At 43.0% G+C, this 23,498-nt stretch overlaps 1 protein-coding gene across 1 annotated transcript in view; it reads left to right on the top strand.

Moving 5' to 3' along the window:
- The window catches only part of LOC135207241 (ubiquitin-conjugating enzyme E2 C-like), a 52,331-nt gene that overhangs the window by 12,381 nt on the left and 16,452 nt on the right, over positions 1–23,498 (top strand). The gene's annotated exons all lie outside the window — the stretch shown is intronic.

Raw genomic sequence — 23,498 nt, 5'->3', positions numbered from 1 at the left:
GTCATTTGAAAGAACCCGAAATTGATTCGAGCCCAGAGCGGTTTCTCAGATGACGCTCCCGCTTCTATTAAGAAGGCGAAGGTGGCGTCAGCATCACCCGACGAGGGACGCAAAAGTACCCTTTCCTATTCTTCGCCCCCGATTGATGACGAAAGGCGTCATGCAGTTGACGTGGGAGAAGCTTCAAGAAAGATTATTATGGCAGTACAAGAACAACTGGCCTCTCTGTGGGAGTTTTAGCGCCTCGTAGGAAGGACGTTGCGCTTCCAATCAAGAAGTCTCGTCCTCTCTCCCCTGCTAAGCGAGAAGCGTCATGCAGACGTGAAGCTTCTAAACATATTACAGAAGCTTCGGGTTCGAGAGCGAGATCGGTAGCTTACGAAAGGTACGTAACGCCAGAGAGACGTGAGACGTCTTTTAGACATGAAGCGTCTTTGAAAACTGTTGGTAGACGTGAAGCTCCAACCAATATTTTGGCGCCAGGTTAGGACGCCTTTTGAGAGCGGAGTGTCTTCCAGCGCAGGCGAGGGCTCATCCGGACGTCAGCAGCCAAGTAAGCGGGAGGCGTCAGCCAGGACGCTTGCGGACGGAGAAGCGTCATCCAAGCGGGGAAGCGTCTTCTATTTATGGAGAGAAGCCTGAGCTTTTGGCGCCTTCCAGGGCTATTAAAGCGGGAAGAGGAAGGAATATCATTCCCTTAGTCCTCCCCTCCTATTAGGAGTTTGTCTCCTCCAGAGGAAGAACGTACAGAGTTGGGAGCGGAGACTCATTTAGATCCCGAGTGGAAGTAAACTCGGACGAAGAATATCAAGGAAGAGAAGGACTGTCGACTATAAAGTTTTGACTGCCTTGCTTCTAGAGGAGTATGGAGACGAATTGACTCCTGCCGCTCCTCCTTCTCCGCGCTCTCTGTTTTCGAGTGCTAAGACGAAGAAGTCTTCGTTCTTTTCTCAAAATGAAGCCCACCATTTCAATGAAGAGGCTCTACAAATCCTTAGGACTCTTGGATGAAGTCTAAGAAGGACTTAGTAAGAACGGTCTTCTGCATGCCTCCAGCGAGACTAGCTGGTAAAGAGGGCATTTGGTATCAGACGGGAGAGAATATGGGTATTGCTCTCCCGTCTACGTCAGAAGCAGACTTTTCGACCTTAGTTGACGCTTCACGTCGACAAGGTCTCAACTCGGCACGGATTACGTGGGGCATTTCTGAACTGGACCATCTCCTCAAGGGACTCTTTCATGTATTGGAAGTTTTCAACTTCTTAGATTGGTCCTTGGGGTTGGGGGTGATGTCCAAGAAAGCCCATGATTCGGAAGGAATCGAACCGGAAGCCCTTTTGTGCATATTGTCTTGTATAGACAAAGCGGTGCAGGATGGCTCGTTTGAAATTCTCCTCTTTGTTTGGAGCAGGTCTTCTAAAGAAGAGGACGGTATATGGTGCTTTAAACCAAGGCAGTCTCCCACGCTCAGAGGGCAGCGCTGCTGTATTCGCCTTTGTCTGACTTTTTGTTCCCTTCTCAGTTGGTGAAGGACATTGCTCATTCATTAACTGAGAAGGCGACTCAGGACCTTCTGACGCAGTCAGCAAGGAAGAAGAAGCCTGCTTCTACAACTGACAAGAAAGGACCGAGTACATCGGTTCAGCCCTTTCGAGGTGGCCCTACCTCCAGACTCCCGCAAGAGGAAGGCTCCTGAGAAGAGAGGTAGGTCTGCCTTTCGTCCCTTTAAAAAGGGAAAGTGAAGCTTCTCTCCTCCAAGCACCAGTAGGTGCCAGGCTCCTGGGATTTGTGGAGGCCTGGACACTTATAAACGCAGACGCGTCATCGTTGGCTATAATAAGGAAGGGATATCGTATCCCTTTCCTGAACACTCCTCCCCTAACGTCAATACCACGGGAACTAACAGCCAAGTACAAGGATCCTATGCTGAGGGATCTCTTCGATCGATGGTGGAACAAATGTGGGACAAGAGAGCGATAGAACTAGTACTGGATCAAAACTCCCCGGGGTTTTACAATCGCCTTTTTCTGGTTGCGAAAGCCTCGGGAGGCGGTGGAGACCAGTACTGGACGTCAGCTCTCTGAACAAATTTGTTTGGAAGGAGATTGGATGGTGTCTCTAGATCTCCAGGACGCCTACTTCACGTCCCGATCCACCCTTCATCGAAGAAGTACCTCCGTTTCATGACGGGGGGAAGGATCTTTCAGTTCAGAGCCTTGTGTTTTCGGCCTGTCCACAGCTCCCTCAGGTCTTCACAAGCCTGACGAAGAATGTGGCGAGGTTTCTTCACCTCAAAGGAGTAAATATCTCTCTGTATCTGGACGACTGGCTCATCAGGGCCAGATCAGAGAGACAGTGCTTGGAGGACCTGACGTTAACTTTAGATCTGATCAAAGCGGTTGGGATTGCTCGTGAACCTCGAGAAGTCGCAGCTGACCCCCAGACAGGACTTAGTCTATCTGGGATTCGGATGGATTCTCGGGTTGGGGTTTTCGAGTATTTCCTTCGCAAGAGAGAATCGCAAAAGGTTTGCAGATAGTCTCTCTCTTCTTAAGGAAGGAACATACGTCGGCGAGGGAATGGTTGAGCCTGCTAGGGACCCTTTCCTCGCTCGAACAGTTCTTCCCGCTAGGAAGACTTCATTTACGTCCGCTTCAATTCTTCCTCAAGAAGTCTTGGAGGAAAAATTGGAAAACTGGGACAAACTGTCGGACGCCTTTCCCATTCCAGTGGAGATAAGATCGCACCTGGAATGGTGGTTGCCCCCTCTGGAAGAGAACAAAGGGATCTCTCTAAGGACACAGAACCCAGACCTAGTGTTGTTACTCCGACGCGTCGGAGAAAGGTTGGGGAGCAACATTAGGCTCCGAAGGAGGTGTCAGGCACCTGGGAACCAGCGCAGGTGACGTGGCACATAAACTGCAAAGAGCTCTTCGCCGTGCATCTGGCTTTGAAGAGTCTAGAACCTCTGGTGGGTCGAACAAAGTAGTGCAAGTAAACGTGGACAACACCACCGCACTTGCCTACATTCGAAAACAGGGAGGGACTCACTCCTCGTTCCTTTACGAACTGACGAGAGACTTTTGCTTTGGACGTCTCACAGGAACATCTCCCTTCTGACAAGGTTCGTGCAGGGAGTAAAGAATGTGAGGGCGGACAGACTCAGCAGGAGGAACCAGGTCCTTCATACAGAGTGGACCCTACACGAGGAGGTGTGTCAAGATCTCTGGCGCATGGGGGGGACACCTCATGTGGATCTCTTCGCCACATTCATTTCCAAAAGGCTGGCAGTCTTTTGCTCGGTCGTGGAAGATCCAAGAGCTCTTATGGTAGACGCCTTCCTGCTAGATTGGTCTCGCGTAGACGTCTATGCTTTTCCTCCATTCAAAAAATCCTGGGACTAGTACTAAAAAACAAAAAAGTTTGTGGCATCAAAGGAGACGAGGATGACATTGATAGCCCCCTTTTGGCCGGCCCAAGATTGGTTCACGGAGGTGGTAGAGTGGATCGTAGACTTTCCAAGATCCCTACCAAGAAGGATGGATCTTCTCAGACAACCACACTTCAAGAGGTATCATCAAAACCTCCCCGCTCTCGCTCTGACTGCCTTTCGACTATCGAAAGACTCGTCAGAGCGAGAGGGTTTTCTCGCGAAGTTGCAAGCGCGATCGCGAGAGCACGCAGAACCTCCACTAACGAAAGTATCAGTCGAAGTGGGAGGTTTTTTAGAAGGTGGTGTAGAACTAAGAAGTTGTCTTCCTCCACTACCTCTATAGCGGAAATTGCTGATTTCCTTCTATTCCTGAGAGAGCAATCTCATCTAGCTGTATCCACAATAAAGGGATACAGAAGTTGTGCTCTCGGCTGTCTTCAGGAATAGAGGATTTCTGGCAGATAATAAAGATCTCCACGATCTCATAAGGTCCTTTGAGACTTCAAAGTCGAAGGAACCGGTCCCTCCGAACTGGAACCTAGACGTGGTCCTCAGTTTCTTTCATCTGAAAGATTCGAACCTCCTCATCTGGCTTCGTTTCGAGAACATCACCAGAAAATGCCTATTCCTATTATCTTTAGCTACGGCAAAGAGAGTTAGTGAATTACATGCTCTGCAAGATAAAGTAGGTTTCAGGGAGACTCAGCTATTTGCTCGTTTAAGACCCTGTTTTTAGCTAAGAATGAGAATCCCTCGAATCCCTGGCCTAAGTCATTCGAAGTCAAAGGCATATCGAGTCTCGTAGGAAGAGAAGCAGAAAGATCTCTATGCCCTGTAAGAGCTCTAAAGTTCTACATTCAGAGAAAGCATCAGATGGGAGGCTCTAGACAAGGTCTTTGGTGCGCAGTAAAAGACCCCACAAGACTGATGTCCAAGAATGCGCTGGCATTCTTTGTGAGGAACGTCATTACAGACGCGCATAAGGTCTGTTCTGACAAACAGTTACGACTGTTGAAAGTTAAAGCTCATGAAGTGAGAGCAGTAGCGACGTCTCTCTCGTTTCATAAGAATATGTCGATTAAAAAACATCATAGATACGAACATTTTGGAGAGGCAACTCAGTATTTGCATCTCATTACTTGAAAGACGTTCGTGTGACATATGAGAAGTGTTTTTCTCTAGTCCGTTCGTATCGGCGGATACCGTTCTGGGGGTACGGGAGCCGACACCAATCCTTAAAAGTATATACTTTTCTTCTTTTAGATATGGTCTGGGAGTCTCTTCGAACAATGGAGGACTTGGTTTAGCACGGGCGGCCGTCTATGTTGTTCAGTAAGAGAATCTTGTCATATCTAATTAGATGAGTATAATTTTTTTTAGAAATTATGTATGTGTGCGTAGTGGTTTTTGATGTTACGGTTGTTGTGAAGAGTTCGGGGATAACTCGGAACAATCCTTAGTTCTAACATATGGTTAGGATCAGGTGGTCGGGATTGTTGTGCTCCTTCATAAGGTTGTATTGTCATATAAGTGGATCAGCACCCATTGACAAAGTCCTTTCAGGCTCTGCCGAGTAAGCGGATAAGATCCCATCGGCAGACCCACAAGAACTCTTGGCCATAGATCATATATCTCGCTAAAGTTTCTTGAGGTGATGCAGACTACTGGGCAAACACCCACGAAGTCTACCACCTATCAGGTAGGAACCAAGGTTTATTTATACCTACAACATATGTTGTTTACCTGTCTATTCCAATATAGTAGCTGTCTCTTACCCTCCACCGAAGGGTGCCAATCAGCTATGTATATATCGACAGGTAAGTTGATTGTATGAAAATGATATTGTTATGTTACAAATAAAGTTTCATTACATATTACCTGGCGAGATATATACAATTAAAAGCCCACCCAGCCTCCCCGCAGGAGACAGGTGGAAGAGAGAAAATATGATAGAAAACGGGGATGGTTCCTAGTCCTGCCGCCCAGGGCAGGCAGGTAGATCACCTGACCTACCTGTAGCGAGAGGGGCGCGAAATTTGAATTTCTGTCGGGGACGACGGAGTCTTAGCTATGTATATCTGCCAGGTAAGTATGTATGAAACTTTATTGTAACATAACAATATCATATTTCCGAATTCAGCTATATATATGTCTGCCAGGTAAGTATGAACAAACTTTATTGTATAATATCATATTTTGCCTTGCGTTATTTTACTACTGTTGGTTCGAGTCATATACGCTTGCTGTAGTTACTTCTTCTTCGATGCAACCGAGAGCTCTGTCTATTATTTTAAGGACATTTAATCGTTACTCCCTGCAGCCTTCCAGGAGTTTCCGATTTATCTTTTACCGTTGTATGGTAGTGTTCTGACGACACAAACGCATCTATATATTTAGCGTTTTCTGTTTCGCTGAAATATACCAGCTTCAGAGTCTTTCTGCTCAAAAAATAACGGACCTATTTCTTCGTAGAATAGGGTAGCTGGCAACCCAGACATAAAGTTAAGAGACGACGTTCGTAAGCTGCTGGCTGCTGCTGTGTCTGTCCTCCAGTCCAACCGAGCCAGTAACAGATCGTGCGCTGTCATGCGCGGTAGGTTACGTCTCTCTCTCCTGCGGGATTGACTGGCTAACCGTATCTCTGTGCTGGCGGTTACGTCTCTCCTGAGGGATTGACTTACTAACTGTATCTCTGTCCTACAATCACGGACTTTAGCCTAAGATTGAGGGGATTTCTTACGTGAATGAATAAACGTTGCATCGTTTTGCCTTACTATGTTCAACAGAGTTATCTCCTAATCCTTTTGGTGCTCGTTACCGCACGGTATAGAACTACGAGTCTACCGCAACATTGCATTTTTATATGCTCTCCTGCTTAGGCAAAGCGCAGCCTTATTAGGGAAGTAAGCATACTCGGGGAGGGAATGGATGAGCTTGCTGGGGACCATTTCCTTCCTGAAGAAGTTTGTTTCCCCGAATAGACTGCAATTCAGACCTCCACAGTTTTTTCCTACCGGGAAACTGAAATATTATTCACGATCTAGGAATGATTCTGAACATCTCTGTGCGTCTATCACCTGAGGTGATAGAAAGAAGGTACCGGACATCTGGATAAAGTTTCAGATGTCCTGGATCTTAATCTGAAAGAAGTAAAAGCAATTCGGTCGTCCCTCCAGTCCTCGAAACGAGTTTTTGGAACCAGTGGTCCAGATCAACTCTGATATTCCACAGCTCTCTCATATCTTAAGAAGTATCTTCTCTCGGTCCCTGTTTGAGTTTACGAGAAAGAGCCTATTATAACAACAGGCGTAGAATGTAACGATCCTCTAGAGGTTCGTTACAGGATTGCAAAAGTCCGTACGAATCGTCTCGATCGACGGCTGCAACTATTGACTTCCGAGTGGAATCTTTCTTTAGAAGTATGTTGAGAGTTGTGGAGACTTTAGGGACGCCCTTTCATTCTTCTCTTCGATATGTTGAGGACGAAGAGGCTTCTTCTTCTTTGCTCCCTTATTCTCGATCCGGGATCGGTACCATTAAACGCCATCCTATGATATTGAGGGGATGGATGTTTAGTCTCTTTTCCCCTTTTTCAATCTCTTAGGGAATGTAATAAGAGGATTTATGATGTCACAGGGAGCGACAATGACGCTGATCGCCCCATGTTGGCCTTCAGGATCCTGGATTCACAGAGGTCACATTCTTCCTAGTTCACTTTCCAAGGACCTTTTCCGAGAGAGTCGGTCTACTCTAACTCGAAAGGTACCTATAACCTCTCCGCTCTGAGTCTGACTACGTTCAGACTATCGAGATGTTGACAGGAATAAGATTACCGTCTTCCATTTCCGTCTGAAGAATGGGATAAGCTGGCAGTCACAACTATTAAAGAATACGCAAATATGTTGTTGACGGCCTTTGGGCTCAGAGATTTGCTTCTGTCAAACAACAAAGCCCTTCACGATCTTTGAGTTCTGTGGAATCTCGAAACTCTCTCACCATTTACTTTTTGTCTCACCTGTTTTCTCGGAGTCAGACACTCGTGCGAGATCAGGCGACATATAGTAGCCCTGAGTTTCTTGTTGACGAAGTCGGTTGCGTGTATACACCCCCGATGATCGTGTAACATGAGACCAGGTTGGACTGTCAGGCATTCTTCCTTCAGGACTGAATCGCCTTTTTGCTCCTCGCTCCTTTCTCCTGGCACCAGAAGCTCGAGTCAGGAGTTGCTCGGATTGATTCGCTGACGACGTTGGGTTGCGTTGATACACCCCCCCAAGGTTTGCTTAGATTGAATCGCCCAGGCAGTCCAGACACTCATCCTTCAGCGAAGAATAGTGCCTTATGGGTCTTCAGGGTACAGCCTTGCTGTCTTTGATTCGTCTGACTGGTCAACTGGTCGGTCACTTGACTTTAGTACAGACGGACTGACGGTGCATGTCCAGATCGAAGCTTTCAATATGGAAATTAGACGTAGTCTGAAGTTCTTGATGTCAAAGCATTCGAACCTCTCCTACCTGTTAACTTCTTGCATGTGATCAGGAAGGCCTTCTTCTGACCACCCTAGATACGACAAAGAGGGTTAGTGAGATTTTAAGCCATCGTCACAAGTTTTGGCTTTAGAGAACACAAGGCGGTGTGCTCTCTAAGCCTTCCGTTGTGGCCTAAGAATGGAAACCCGATTTGTCCTTGGGCCAGGAGCTTGGAAGCAAGGATGGCACAAGTTAGTGGCAGGAGCCAGAGAGAGTCCTGTGCCCTGTCGGGTCTCAAGTTTTATCTACATAAAACTCAAGAAAAGTCGAAGTCATTCGGGCAATCTGCAGTGTTCCGAAAAAGACCAAGACTTGCCCATATCGAAGAACACCCTGGCTTTAGTGTTAAGGAGTTCTTTCAAAAATGCTCCTTCATTGTGTTTGCACAAAGATTTGAAATCTTTTATCTGAATGCTCACGAGGTGAGGGCGCGGCTTCGGAAGCATTTCAACAGAGCATGGCACTCAGCAACATCCTGAGTACCATGTTTTAGCGAAGCAACTCTGTGTTCACTTCACACTCCCTGCGAGATGTGAAGATGGCATATGAGATCTGCTGCTCGCTAGGGCCATACGTGTCTGCAGACACAATCTTGGGGGTAAGAAGTTCCACTCATCCTATCCTGTAGAAAATGGTTAGGAAGAGCTCTTAATTTAGTTGTTGAGTCGCCGACAACGGCGACTTCTTAACTCTTAAGCCTTAGTTAACACACCTTAACTTGGCTAGGTTGGTCAGGTGGTGATATATATATTTTTATATATATTTATTTTACTTCTTAGCCCTCATGGTATGGTCAATATGGTCTAGTCACGTCGTGGTCTCGCCCTGTTGACAGATCATCTGGAGTGCACCAGCTATATAGGTCTCTACCTTGCTGGCAACTCTAGTAGCACAAGCAGACTTACGTGGCAGTAACCACGAAGCCAGCTATGCTAACAGGTGGAACCAAGATGTAAATCATCTGCATGCATTTGTTTCCCAAAATCCTTCTATCTGTCCCTTCCCACCTCCAACGGTGGGATTCAGCTACAGTAACCTCCCCGTTAACACGAGTTCTGTTAACACGATTTCGATCTTACTCGAGTTCAAAATCATACAGAAAAATTCTGCTAACACGTAATATTTTGATGTTACACGATTTGAATTTTCCGCTGAGAGCAAGAGCGCGGGAGGTGTGGCGAGAGTCTGACTCACCCCACCTTTCCCGTGCTCTCTCTCTCTTGCCTGCTGGCTCAGTGTGAAGCCAGCCCTCGCAGTGAGAAGAGCCAATATATTCTAGCATTGGTTAACATAATAGTGCGTACTTTACTACAGGTAGTCGTCTACTTACGACGGCATTAGTTCTGGCAGAGCTGTCGTAAATTGATCTTGTCATAAGTCGACGAAACCCCATTAGCCTATGTACATTGATCCTATACCTACAAACCACATAGCCGATGTTGAAAAAAAAAAAAAAACAAAAATGTTTATTCTGTACCTAACCAGCATACTAATCTTGTCATATATTATATCCAAAAGTCATGGCACTGTAGACTGTCTTTCTTTCAGCATATTGAGTAAATTGAATCATGTTTGTGCTGTCTTTTTATCCCCTTTTTTACCATATTCAAACACATGCGTGTACATGTACGTATTTGTTCGTTTGCATTTTCATTGACAACTACTAGCCTACATATACATTTTATATCATCCCAAAAATGTGCATGTATAGTACCTATTATTACGTTTAGCATATGAAATCTTATCATGCTCGAACTCCTTGATTAATACTTACTTTTTATAACTGTATTTAACATTTTTATTGCAGGCATTCAGACCATCTGTCTGGTCTGTTTACATTTTCTTATCCGCCATTTGCATTGACAATCGGCTACACGTATTATATACATACTTTTACTATTTATTTATAGGTTTGAATTAAATGCATCATTTGTTATTATATTTGATTTATTTGCAAAACAGAAATACAACAAAATGAATTACAAAAATACGAATCTTACCATTTTCGAACAAATTTTACTTCTGAAATATAAACAAAACATCGTCTGCTGTTTTCTCTAGCGACCGTTTGTACTGTTGCCAACACGTCTATGTACGTACGTAGTAATACACAAAGTTTTATAACAGTATGTAAATTATTTTTTCTTTATAAATTTCGGAAACTACAGTAATGCAAAGATAGAGTTAATTTACAGTACAGAAAAAACATGAACATACAGAAAAAATAAAAATACGAAACATTTGAAATTTTGAAAAAAAAAAAAAAATTAATTGTCTGCTGGTGGATGGCTGGGATCGTCCGGGTCATCCGATTCGTGGTAGTACTACTGGTAGTGGGGACAGGGGTAGGCTGAGATGTTGGTTTAAACATAACCATGCTTAGTTTTGTTTGAATGGTCCGTTTTTTCTTCTCTTCATAAATTTCTCGGGAGATGAGCGCGCTGACGGTTAGCGGGAAAAACTATAGTACGCGTGCTCGATGTATTTTAGCCAAATATAAAATTAAATATTATTATATATTATTGTATTGTCGTAGTTGTCGTAAAGTCGGTCTGTCATAAGTTGCATAGTTCGTAAGTAGACGACTACCTGTATATAAAAATATATAAATAAAGTGTTTTTTTTTTTCTGGAAAATACCCAAAATAGATTAGTTTTCCCATTGCCCTGGACGTTAACCCCCTTATTTCCATTATTTCTTATGGTAGAAATACTTCCCTGTCCAACACGAATTTGGCTAACACGACATCTCCAGGAATGTAACCCTCGTGTTAACGGGGAGGTTACTGTATATATATATCTGACAGGTAAGTTTCATGAACAAAATTATATTGTTATGATGCAATAAAGTTTGTTCATACTTACCTGGCAGATATATATAATCAAGTACCCACCCACCTCCCCTCAGGGGACAGTGGAAATAAAAATTATGAATAGAAAATGGGAATGGTTCCTGATACCCGCCTCCCAGCGGCGGGAATGGGTACTAACCACCTGGCCGACCACTGCGTGTGTCGGAAGTTTTTAAAATTCTGTCGGATTTCAGAAAATACAGCTATATATATATCTGCCAGGTAAGTATGAACAAACTTTATTGTATCATAACAATATCATGTTTATGATGATTAATTTGAAAATATTCGTTATTGAAAAAGTAATTCGATTCTGACTCAAATTTAAATAATTATTTTTTGGAATTAGAACGTTCTTTTAGTAAAACATCAATATTTTACATTTTTATGATGATTAATTTGAAAATATTCGTTATTGAAAAAGTAACTCTATTCTGACTCAAATTTAAGTAATTATTTTTTGGAATTAGAACTTCTAGAGAGAGAGGCTTCAGCCTTTCAGACCCACTGGTTTTGCTATGACACACCTCTGGCTCCTCCCCCAGACAGTCGTAAGCGAGCACAAACCATGCCCATCAGGGCGGAGCAACCAGAGACGTGCGAGTTGACAGAAATCAAACCGCCATATTTGAAGTTGACAGGACACAGGCAACACCTGTTACACCTCACCATTACTACAACCCTCCCCTAATTATTGTTACAAGGGACAACGACTTAATCAACCAATGAAAATGTCCAAAAGAGTCGTAGTATCAGCAGATGTGCATAATCTTAGCAAAACTAGCGATGATGACAATATTCCACCGGCACAACCCAAAAAGAAGAGAGGTCCCAAAACGGAAGAAACCAGCCAGGAACCTTCCAATAGTGAAATTCTTCGATTGTTATTATTACAGAATCAAACATTATTGAAACTAGTGGAGAAAGGGTAAGGTTTAATATTGTTTTTATATAAAAACGTCTTGGATAGCAGCGGATATAGACTGATGACGTCACAAGCATGGCAGTAAAAGGTAAACAAAGAGCCGGAACAGACCGTGCAGTAGTTATAATCGTAAAAGTTGAGATTAGATAAATTTCGAGACCGAAGTACATTATCATATAATCCTAAACTATGTGTAAAGTGAGCCTAAACATTATAAGGACTAGATACTTATATGACAAAGGTAATTAATGTTGTAAGGTGAGGTGTTAACTAGTTTTGCCTTACGTTCCAAAGAGGCGAGTAGTCTAACTAGCCTAACTTTGAGTTTAACATACTACGTCAATCTAGGCTACCTATTAGCCGCTCCCTTCCGCCTATCCCACCGAGATCCTATCGTCGACATTTAACTGGAGGGGTTCCTGTCAAAGGCGGTATAATTGCGCCTACCTCAGCTAATGGGTAGAATTTTATATCACACTCGTTTCCTTTCGATATAATGGTTTACCCCTTACCATGAGGAACTGCGTCTTAAGAATTTCTGACAGGTCGGCTATATAAATAATATAAGATGATTACTGTAGAGGCTGTATAATTTAAGTATGGGTTATTAGTGAGAGGATGCCGATTGACCTGAATTAACCGATGAAGGCCATTTGAGCCTAGAACCTGATTGCCTGGCTTCAGCCTTCTAGGTCTGCTGCTGTCCAACCTGATTTGTAAATTCATGAGCCATATTATAGACATCAGTTAAACTTTTATTATCAAATTTAAGTCTAGGTTTTCACTCCTATTGCAGAAGTGGTTCGACTGCAAAAAGGAATGACAATACTCCTCCTCCTAAGCGCCCTCGCCGTAAAGTAGATTTACCTGAGAATGCAAATGAAGAATTATTTACAAGTTATAATGAAGATAGTAGTGACTATGAAGAATTTAACCCGCTTACCTTTAACAAACCTATTCCTACTTAAATATCTAACAATTTTAATGCTGTGCCCTCCATTCATAGAGATGGGAAAATACAATTAAATGACTCCCTAATTGCATTAACATTAAGTGAAGGAGACAAAAACTCTGATGATCAATTCTTTGTTTGTAATCATAATAAAGAACTTGCAGACCTTTTCAAATTGTTAAATTTGCCAAAGTTGAACTTTTGGCCAAGTGGCAAGTTGTTTAATGAAGATTTAAAGAAGAAATTTCACTTTGATATTGAAAACATTAAAATGGCTATATCTTCTTTTCAAGGGCATGCAGCTCTGGCGCAATTAGCGTACCCCTCTAAGATTAACGATATTGATTTCATTACTAAAGTGATAATTGGGCCCTTCGGGAAACATTGATCTAATTAAAAGTTTAATCCGCTCATTCAGAAGTAGATCTTTACCCAGGAACCTCAATTTAGATACCAGAGATGCTATTATTAAAGCTGAAACTAATGATATATGGGTCTTATCAGATGATCAAAGGAAAGCTATTGCTTCGTGCTTTCGAGGCGGTCCCCTCCCTAGAGGAGGGGACATTATCTCCAGAGGTGGAAGGTTCAACTTTGGCAAGCATCAGGGGCTACCCCAGAGGGAAATTTAATTTTTACAGAGGATTCAGGGGAAGCTTTGGGTTCAGGAATAGGTTCAATCCCTACAGGCGAGGTATCAAGAGAGGTGGCCGAAGAGGGGGAAGGAGTACAGGGGGACAGACAGCAATTAATTCAGACGTCAAAGATAAGGAACAAAACTAATTATGCTTTAATTCTTAATACCATCGAGCCCTGCTCGGACCAAGAGGAAAATAACCTGGAGCTACACAGTAAAGATAAAAATTTGGCAAATGTACCCACTAACAATTCAATGATATTGGAAGAGTTAAATTTCCCTACAGAGGCCTCTAGCTCCAAGGAAACCTCTCACGCCCCTCCAGTAAGTGGGATAGGTAGGTCATTGACAAATAAATTAAAAAATTGGCAAAAACTCCCAAATTCTTCTTTTGCATGCAACTTAATCAGTAAGGGTGTGAGACTCCCATTTACCAATAAAAATAAGGCTCAAAAGACTTTGAAAAGATTAGGGGTTGATAGATATTATTCTTCTAGCAAGAGAATAATACTAGAGAGAGAATGTAACAGATTACTAGACCTAGGGGTAATAGAACAAATTAACAGAAATTCTTTTTACTACTCTAACCACATATTTTACAAGCTTAAACCCGATGGGAGCATTCGCCTAATCTTCGATATGAAATGCCTTAATACTATGATCAAGAAACCTTCTTTCTCTATGCTGAAACCTAAAACTATATTCCCTTATTTGCATTTAAACAACTGGGCATGTAGACTTGATTTAAAGGACGCTTATTGGCACGTCCCTCTTCATTCAAGTGCTCAAAGATTCTTAACGTTCAAATTAGGAAAGCGTAAGTTCAAATGGACGGTTGTTCCCTTCGGGTTAAAGACAGCTCCCTACTTCTTTTCCAAACTAATGTACACAGTAGTTAAATACATTAGGAAGAAATATAATATACTCATCTTTAAGGGTATCGGCGGCCTGTAATTTTGGCGAATTTGGGTCAAATTCGTGAAAAATGAGTTATCGTCATATTTCCATACATCTGGGTCCCGGCCATTGCCACACGTAAGATAATATCGATACGAAGCTTTTTAAATGGTTTAAAGGCCAATTTAAAGGCCACATCCAAGTAGAGAATTAAAGGTCTGGTTAGGGGTGGCTTTACTATTTCATTTTCCATTCATTCTTCAAGTATTTGAGTTTCTTATCATTGCATTTTGTTTCGTATGCCGTACAATATGTTTTCCTGATAAAGATGGCAACTCTTCCCATGACTGAATAACACTGTCGCGAGCCACTTGTCTCGAGAGAGAATTCTTTTTTTTTTTTTTATGCAATCGTGTATTTGTTATTTTCAATCAATTGCAACACTTCTTCAGACTTTTAGACATCAATTGTGTATTATATATACTACTAACATGCCAAAAAAGAAGTTTATGAAACGAAGGGAAGCAAGCTCTCATAATATCAAAACTTATCTTGAAACTAAAAGTATAGAGAGCTAATGTAGCTTCTGACATGTCGCCACCTGCCATGTGGAAGAGATGCCAAATACTTCCTATTACGAAGCTCCGAGGGAAATCTATTATTCCCTTGCGCAAATATATCAAGATGATGATGATGATGGCACTGACGACTTTGTTTTGAAGTTATCTGATGATGAGGAGGGGGAGGAGGAAGAGAATGAGCATTTTCAAGATGTAATTGCGGTCTCTGATGTAGCAGGTGATGTCAGTGTTTTATCAGGAGCCAACCTAAGGAGTTTTTTTTTATTGAGAAGTTATATGACTGAAAAAGAAGACGTTCTGAGTGTAAGAAATGATGGAGAAATAGTTTCATTACCCTTGAGAGCTCTAAAAGACGCTTTTAGTTCGACGTATTGCGGGCAGTGTGACAGCAATATAACACTTGAAATTGATAAAAACAGTTTTGATGTTGACTTGAAAAACTAAGTGTAAGTGTGAGGTGCCATCTGAAAGTGTGAAAACAGAACATATCGGTGAAACAACAGCTTCATTTATATATCAAAGCATATTGCTGCAATGGAACATAATATCGGCTATGCACCAAGTTCATTGCTGCCTATTATGAGAAAAACGACAGGAGAAAACCTGAAAGGCCTTCAGATGTAAGAGAAGACCAGGAAACGAAGGTCTGCTATGCATTCAAGAAAGCAAAAGAAGCAAAGAACATCAAAAGGAGGATATGAAGGAGGGGCTCATTAGCCTTCTAAAACTTGGCAGCACAAGAGTAGAGTGGCGTTCTACGATAACCCCCCAAAATAATATAAACTATTTTGTTTAAGTGATAAATGTTTTATTTTTTTTTTAGAGGGAATAATATCTCTTATAAAAAAGAAGGAAATAGACGCCATGTACGCCATTCCAAGAAACTTTATATGCTTCTGAAAGCAAAATAATTGGTTAGCAAACTTTAACTGCGTTTTTCTCAAAACATACATTTTCTACATTCAAATTCTAAAAACTCCCTTATTTATGAATGGATTTTAATAATCTAAAAAGCAATTGGAATAAAGATAGTGAGAGAACACATCGGCAAACTTATTTTTCTTTTTTTTCTCAAAATTTTTTTTTTTACCAATATCTAATGTATAATTTTAGGGTATTTTTTATTGAATTTTTTTAAATATATTTTTTTAAATAGCACACATCACATATTGGATTTCTGAGTTTGCCGTTTTATTTGATAGGTATTAAACTTTCTGCTATTACCTTTTTCTTTAAATTGAATGATAAATAAGGAAGGAGATACACTTTAAAAAACAATAAAAAAATGCTATGTTTTAAAGAAAAATATTTGTTAAAAAAAGAGTTTTTATCTAATTCACCTGAAATTTTGTGTGCATCTTAATTCAAACTAGAGGTAACACCTGTGCAAGTTTGAACACCGTCACTCAAAATTAATCCCCGACCCCGCCGATACCCTTAACTACTTAGATGATATACTCATATTGGCAGATGACTTTCACAAATGCGAGGCTCACATCCAAATAGTCATTGAAGTGCTCACGGAGCTGGGTTGGCAAATATCTATTAAAAAGTCTGTTATTCATCCAGTGCAAAAGATAGAGTTCCTGGGAGTTCATTATAACTTGGAGAACAAAACAATGAGACCAATGCAGAAAAACATTGATAAATGTATCAGGCTTGCCAATACAGTATCCAACTTGAACAGATCTGACCTCAAATTATATCAATGATTGATAGGATCACTTAACTTCTGTTCCTACTACACCTTTATGGTAGATACCATCTTAAATTCCTTCACAGATTTCATAGATATTTTGCTAAAGGATATAGAATCATTCCTCCTTCTTTCAAATCCTTTCTAGAAGAATGGAAACAGACTAACATGTATAGTGATATAAACATTCCTAATAATCAAGTAGATCTAGAATTATTCACAGATGCATCCAACTTTGGCTGGGGTGGAGCATTAGTAGGAGAACATGGCATACTCTCAACTAATAATACATGGCTACAAAATGAGAATACTCTGCACATTAACATTAGAGAACTACTTGCATGCATTTACTGTATAAAACACTTCAGAGACAAACTTAGAAACAAAGTAGTACTAATTCACATAGATTCACAAGTAACAAACTGTTGGGTCAAAAAACATGGTAGCATTAGGAACAAATCGGCCCAGGAGGCCATCAAAGTGTTACTAAACATCAAAGGAAAATACAACATAGACATTCAAACTAAATGGATTAAAGGGCAAAGCAATGTGATGGCTGATTCCCTATCGAGAGACTGTGGTTCCATACATCCAGAAGCCACTCTTGATGATAATCTATTTTAATTTAATTTAATTTGCACAGATATGAATTTCTTTCCTGAAATAGACCTTTTCACCAATGGCTTTAATTCTAAATGTAAAAGATTTTGTTCTTCCGTACCCAACACAAAAGCAATCAGTAATAATGCTCTTCACATAAGCTGGGAAGGTTCTTCTCCTCTTTATGCTTTTCCCCCAGGCTTCTTACTGCATAAAGTTGCTTTTAAGATATATAACGAATGTAATAACAACATGCTCTTCTGCACTTATTTCCCAGGAAACTGAACCATGGATTCCCCTAGTCAAGACAGTCTCCAAGGAATTGTTGTTGTTGTTGTTGTTGTATTAAGCCAACACTTCTTGTTGGCACGGGCCTTTCCCTTGTTTGGCCCGTAGGTGATATGAAAAGATTCTTTAGGTACATGGTTAGTTTTTTGAAATTGGAAATATCTTTAGTTGTAGAGATAGGAGTGGACAGGGGAAGGATGATGGTGTCAGTAAGAGAGGGCCATCATGTCATATTATAGAAGAAGCTTGAATGAGTGTAAGGCTTTCGAAAATTGGAGAAGCGGTGCAGGTGGGGTTGTCCAACCCTTTACTCCCTTGGGTCCCTGCGGGAGGATTTCAGTTGTAGGTAAAGTTTTTAAAAGAATGATGTGGATAGAGCCTTACAATGAGGGGATGTGATGAGGGTGATTGATTTCACTTATTAGTTTGATTACCTTGGTGGAGGTAGGTTGTAGAGCACCTGGGCATGCTCTTCTAAGTTTTCAATGATTGTCTTTGTGACTGTGGCAGCTGCATGCTCAGCATCTTGTGCAGGTACTTCATTTTGTACTGCACCTCTTAGCTGTGCTGTTTCTCTGCATTCCAGCAGGTAGTGAAGGAGGAGTGGTTGCTGTGTTTCTTCTTGACAGTGTTCACATGGTCTGACACTGTTTTCCACAATTTCCTAGCCTGAGTCTGTGGATGATCACAGCAAGTTTTCTTGGTGTGTGCCTGTCTATGGGAGGAGGCACTAGACCAGTCGATGTCTTATACCATCTGGCAGACGGTGAGTTCTTTTCTACCCACTCACGATGGTCTTTTAGCAATTTTTCTTTGCAGAGTGGTTTCATTGCATTCTTGACTTGTTGCAGTGCAGGTTGTATATGTATTTGCACTCTGTCAATGTGTTTTGTACTTTTGGCTAGCTCATCAGCCCTCTCATTGCCTGGAATTCCTATGTGACTGGGTATCCAGTTTAAGGTGACAGGTCTTCCTCTTTCGCTGTGCTGGTGTAGCAGTGTTTTAATTCCAGCCAGCAGTGCCTTATTTTCTTTAATTTTCTGTTGTTGCAGGGCTTGCATTGAGGACTTTGAGTCTGTGTGGATGATTACAGGCCCTTCTTCATTCTCCAGTGAGTACAGCAGTGCCTGTCTTATAACCAAGGAATACCGGAAGTACAAAGTCAAAGCAGAAGGCTGCCAGATCCTTCATATGGACTCTTAGCGCAACACCACTTAAATTTGATCGCCTTCAGAATATAAAAGATCAACTACTTTCCATATTTCCTCCAGAGATATGCAACAAAATTACTTCCAATTTACGAGACAGCTCCATGGCCAAGTATCAAAATCTCTTCAGTAGCTTTAAAGAGTTCATACACAATAAATATGGAAGTAACAACAAGTTCCCTCTTTTATCAGTGCTACTCTATTTTAACGAATTAATAGACAAGGGCCTAGCATACAACACACTAAAAGGATACCGAGCTGCTCTTGGACCAGTTTTGAAGGGATGCTTTCCCAATTATTGTCTAGCAGAAGACAAGTATATTAAAGCTATGCTTGATGGAGTAAATAGAAGAAGACCCAGCAATTCTCATCAATTTCCAGGCTGGGATCTTGATAAAGTGGTTTCCTTCCTCAACACTACAAGAGATGATTCTATGCTGCTCATGATTCAGAAGACCTTATTCCTCGTAGCTTTGGCTTGCCCATTGAGAGCTAACCAATTTAATCATCTATGTATCTCCAGGAGCACTTTCACGCCAGAAACCATTGTGTTAAGGAACCACCCTTCCTTCATGGCCAAGAATCAGAGAAACAATTACACTCCTATTGAATTCAGCTTTAGGTGTCACCCTACCAAGCCAAAAATTTGTCCAGTTAGACAATTAAACTTTTATCTGAAGTACACAAATAAAATCTGTGCAGAAAGGAACATAGATAGGGAAGACCATATTTGGCTGGATGAAAACTTCAAGATCATGTCCCTTCCAAAGATGAGGCAGCTATTCAGGGACTGTATTTTCAGAGCTGATCCCAATGCCAGAAAACAATCCACCAATTTCCACTCTATCAGAGGTCAAGCAGCTTCAAGGATGATGTATAATGGAGTTACGCTGCAAGAGATAATGATTAGAATGAATTGGAAAAGCAACTCTGTATTTGGGTCATTTTATGCTCTCCTCGGTCTACAGGGAGCTTTCGATGCAGTCGATGCAGGACTTCATCTTCATGCCCCCTGAAGTATCGGGTGAGCAAAACCTGTGGGTCTGAAAGGCTGAAGCCTCTCTCTCTAGAACTGACAGTTTACTTGTGAACCTAGTTCTGGAGAGAAGTGGCAAGGCCTTTCAGACCCAGGGTCTAGTTCACCCTCCGATCCTACCCCCGTAACGAGGAGATCATTCTGGAGGAAATAAAGGATTTGTAAAGTAATTACATACAAAAGTCAACAGCTTACATGTTTCTGAAGGCCAACCATAACATTTTTCAATTATTCATAAATTTCTTTAAGGTACACTTAGACTCTTATCCTTCCATTTAGAGGAAATGCAACTTTTAGGTAACAAGATAGGAATATCTTGGAAAGGGGAGGTGAACTACTGTCACATTATATTATCTTAGAATATAAAGAGGAATGGGAAATGTTAAAATTCACAAATTGGAACTTTAAGTTACTACTTGTAGTAATTTGCAATCTCAAATAAATCTCACAACAGGAAAATGGAATGGTAAGTACAGATATACTTCATAGCAACTTGCAACTTCAAATATGGCAGTTTGATTTCTGTCAACTCGCACGTCTCTGGTTGCTCCGCCCCGATGGGCGTGGTTTGTGCTCGCTTACGACTGTCTGGGGGAGGAGCCAGGGGTGTGTCATAGCAAAACCAGTGGGTCTGAAAGGCCTCGCCTCTTCTCTCCAGAACTTAGGTTCACAAGTAAACTGTCAGTTTTCTTCTCTGTTGTGCCGGACCCATGGGCAGCTGCAGAGGACATGTTCCAACACCCATGGGACTATCTCGAAGTGTATGCCTTTCCCCTATTATGTCTGATTCACAAGGTGATCATCAGGGCGCTGGTCACCAGCAACCTTTGGATGATTCTGGTGACTCCCAAATGGCCTCAGGCTGTTTGGTATCCGGACCTGCTGGCTCTTCTCTCCAAGGCACTGCGAGAGATTCCCCCATGGCACAACTGCACATGGAATGGTACCACCAGGCAGTACATTCCCTGTCTTGTGAGCGAGAGGCTTTTCTTGCCGGGCAGCAACAGAGATGGCAGGATACCTTAGACAGTCCTCTGGAGTAGTATACCAGGGAAAGTGGTCCATCTTCTGTGGTTGGTGTCGGAGCCACTCTTTAGCAGGTAGCGGATTTCCTAGTCTTTCTTCGCTGAGAGAAGCTCCTCTCCGTTGCAGCAGTTAAAGGATATAGGGCTGCTTTGGCTTTAGTCCTAAAGCTGCAGGGCGTGGATATTTCCTCTTCCATGGAAATATCCCTCCTTATGAGGAGCTGTGAGAGGTCTTGCCCACCCAGGGAACTCAGGCCCCCTGAGTGGGATGTGACTCACGACCTAAGGAGTTTGACTTGTAGACCCTACGAGCCTCTCCGATAGTTGTGTCCAAGGACACTATTTCTTTCTGGCTTCGTGAGGTAATGGGGAAAGTTACAACTCCGAAAGGAGTTTCGACATCAGTACCTTTCATCAGAGAGACCACGAAATTAGAGGTATTGGTCCTACCTTTGCGTTCAGCAAGAACTTGTTGGTGTCGCAGGTGCTGAAGGCAGGCGTGTGGTCACAGCCAGACCACCCTCACCTCCTACCTTCAGGATATTGCTCATAGGTCCTTGGAAACTTTTTCCTTGGGACCTGTGGTGGCTGCTCAACCAGTTGTGTAGCTTACCCAGCTCCTGTAATGGGACAAGGTTGCATCTTGTCCTTGTGGTAACCGTGTGAATGAAGGGTGAATGAGAGTGACTGGCTTCTCTTCCTCCTTCCTTCTTCTCCATTCCTTCGGGCAGAGAGTGTCAGTCGTCATATGCTGGAGAGGGCGACATATGCAGATAAGCTATGTGACTGAGCTGTATTCTTTCCCTTTTATTAGGGATAGAAGCATGTATCTGTCCCTTCCTTAACAAGGGTGGAAGTGGACAGCAGTAAGAGGCAAACCCAATACTATATATTTGGCCTCTTGCTTCCAACTTTATATAAGTTCTTGTTTGCTATTCATAAGATCTGCTTTACCTGTCCCTTCAACTTCCTTGGGGTACACCGGGAGGAGTGAGGCAACTAGGGGTTACCATGAGGAGTGAGCTTCTCTTGGTCTGTCCATGAGAGCGTATGTACCTGGTTCGGTATTAGGACCCGAGAGGTCATATGCTCAAGTGGTCAGAGGAGATCACAGTGGGGCTGACGAGGTTCCTTCTGAAGGAAGATTGTCTCGGGAGGAGCTCAGCCTGAATGAACCTGATGGTCCAGCGCCTCAGGACGCAGTCACCCCCGAGATACAGAGGTCACTGCGCTGATCTGTCGGCACAATGACCTTGGGGAAGGATCGGTGGTTGTCCCCTCTGACTGTCCATTGAGGTTAGAGTCATTTGGGGTCCAAAAAAGGAACCCAGAGCGTCCGTAGGGCTTCCATGGTCTTCCTTGGCTGACGGTGTGCTGGACCAGGTGAACGAACGCTCGTCTCAGGACAAGAAGCCTCACTTAGGTCCGGCAGGTCAGACAAGTTGCTTCCCCTCCTCTGCCTCATCAGTGGCACTTTTATGTGCCTTCGTCTGACCCTTTGCTGACCAAACAGGTTGACCCAGAGTTAGCTCGCCTTACTCCGGGCTTGCCTCTGCAACACCTGCTGTCGGAGAACCTCTGGTTCTTGCAGCAAAAGACAATGGCCCTGGAGTCTACAGCTATGGCAGCCTTCCAGGCCATCTCCTGGCTGGATCTGTGGTCCCTCACATTATCCAGGGTCGCAGCTTCTTTGGGACCTGTAGCTTCCGGAGAAGACCTCTGCTTTCAGGAGACTTTGTCAGTCTGGAGGTAGGGCTATCTCCTACCTGGCCCACCAGACTGCTAACATGTTGGCCAACGTGGTGCTGAGGGGGAGAGACTGTCCTGAATCGGGTAACCAGGGTGGCTGGTCACGAGTTGGCATTGGGTCTTAAGAATGGACCTTTGCTGGGTTCCTCCTCCCTTGAGAGATTGTGGATGCTGCAGTGGAGAAACGGAGAGCTGAAGACATTGACGTTTTGGTACACCAGGCAGTTACGAAGACGTGTGGGAAGTCTCGTTCAACTGCGGCTGAGCCTTGGAGCTTAGCTAGCTCTTCCTCCGCCCCCAAGACTTCTGTACCGTTGAAGGGTGCGCATGGAAAGACCCAGCCTTCCTCCTTTGCTTCGAGAGGTGAGCGTCAGCCCTCTCTCAGCCCTCCTTCTCTCACGGGAAGGGGTATAAGCTAAAGGGGAAGAAGGGGAAATGCTAGGGATGGCATTCCCCCTCACCTGCAGCAAGGCAGCGCTTTGGAGCCGAGACCTGGGTAGTAGATTTCCTTCGTGAGGGATATCTTCTCTTCGAGTCGAAGCCACCCCTCACTTCCCACCCAGTCCATCACCAGACATATGTTCCTTGTTCTGCTAAGGACGTAGCACTCAAGGAAGAAGTGCAGATGATGCTGAGCAAGGGAGCTGTAGAAATCGTGCGAGATCTGTCACCGGGGTTCTACAACCAACTTTTCCTGTTGGAGAAGTCTACGGGGGCCTGGAGAACGGTGATAGATCTCTCTCCTCTGAACCGATTCGTTCGCCAGATTCGGTTCACGATGGAAACGGCACGTTCCGTGTTCAATTCTATCAAGGAGAACGATTTCATGCTTTCGGTGGACCTGAAGGATGCGTATTTTCAAATACCCATCCATTGGTCCTCCAGGAAGTACCTACTCTTTATCCTCGACGAGACGGTGTTCCAATTCAGGGCACTTTGTTTCGGACTCTCAACTGCCTCTCAGGTGTTCATGTGAGCGTTTACTCTGGTGTCGTCTTGGTCCCATTCAGTCGGGATATGTCTGAGGTATCTCGACGATTGGCTGGTTCTGGGGAGCTCTCGCTCACAGTTGCTGCAGGACAGAGATTGCC

Source organism: Macrobrachium nipponense, chromosome 32, assembly GCF_015104395.2.
Source record: "Macrobrachium nipponense isolate FS-2020 chromosome 32, ASM1510439v2, whole genome shotgun sequence".
NCBI classification, from domain to species: Eukaryota; Metazoa; Arthropoda; class Malacostraca; order Decapoda; family Palaemonidae; genus Macrobrachium; species Macrobrachium nipponense.
Note: the sequence above shows the minus strand (reverse complement) of the source record. Positions and strands in the feature narration are given on the sequence as shown.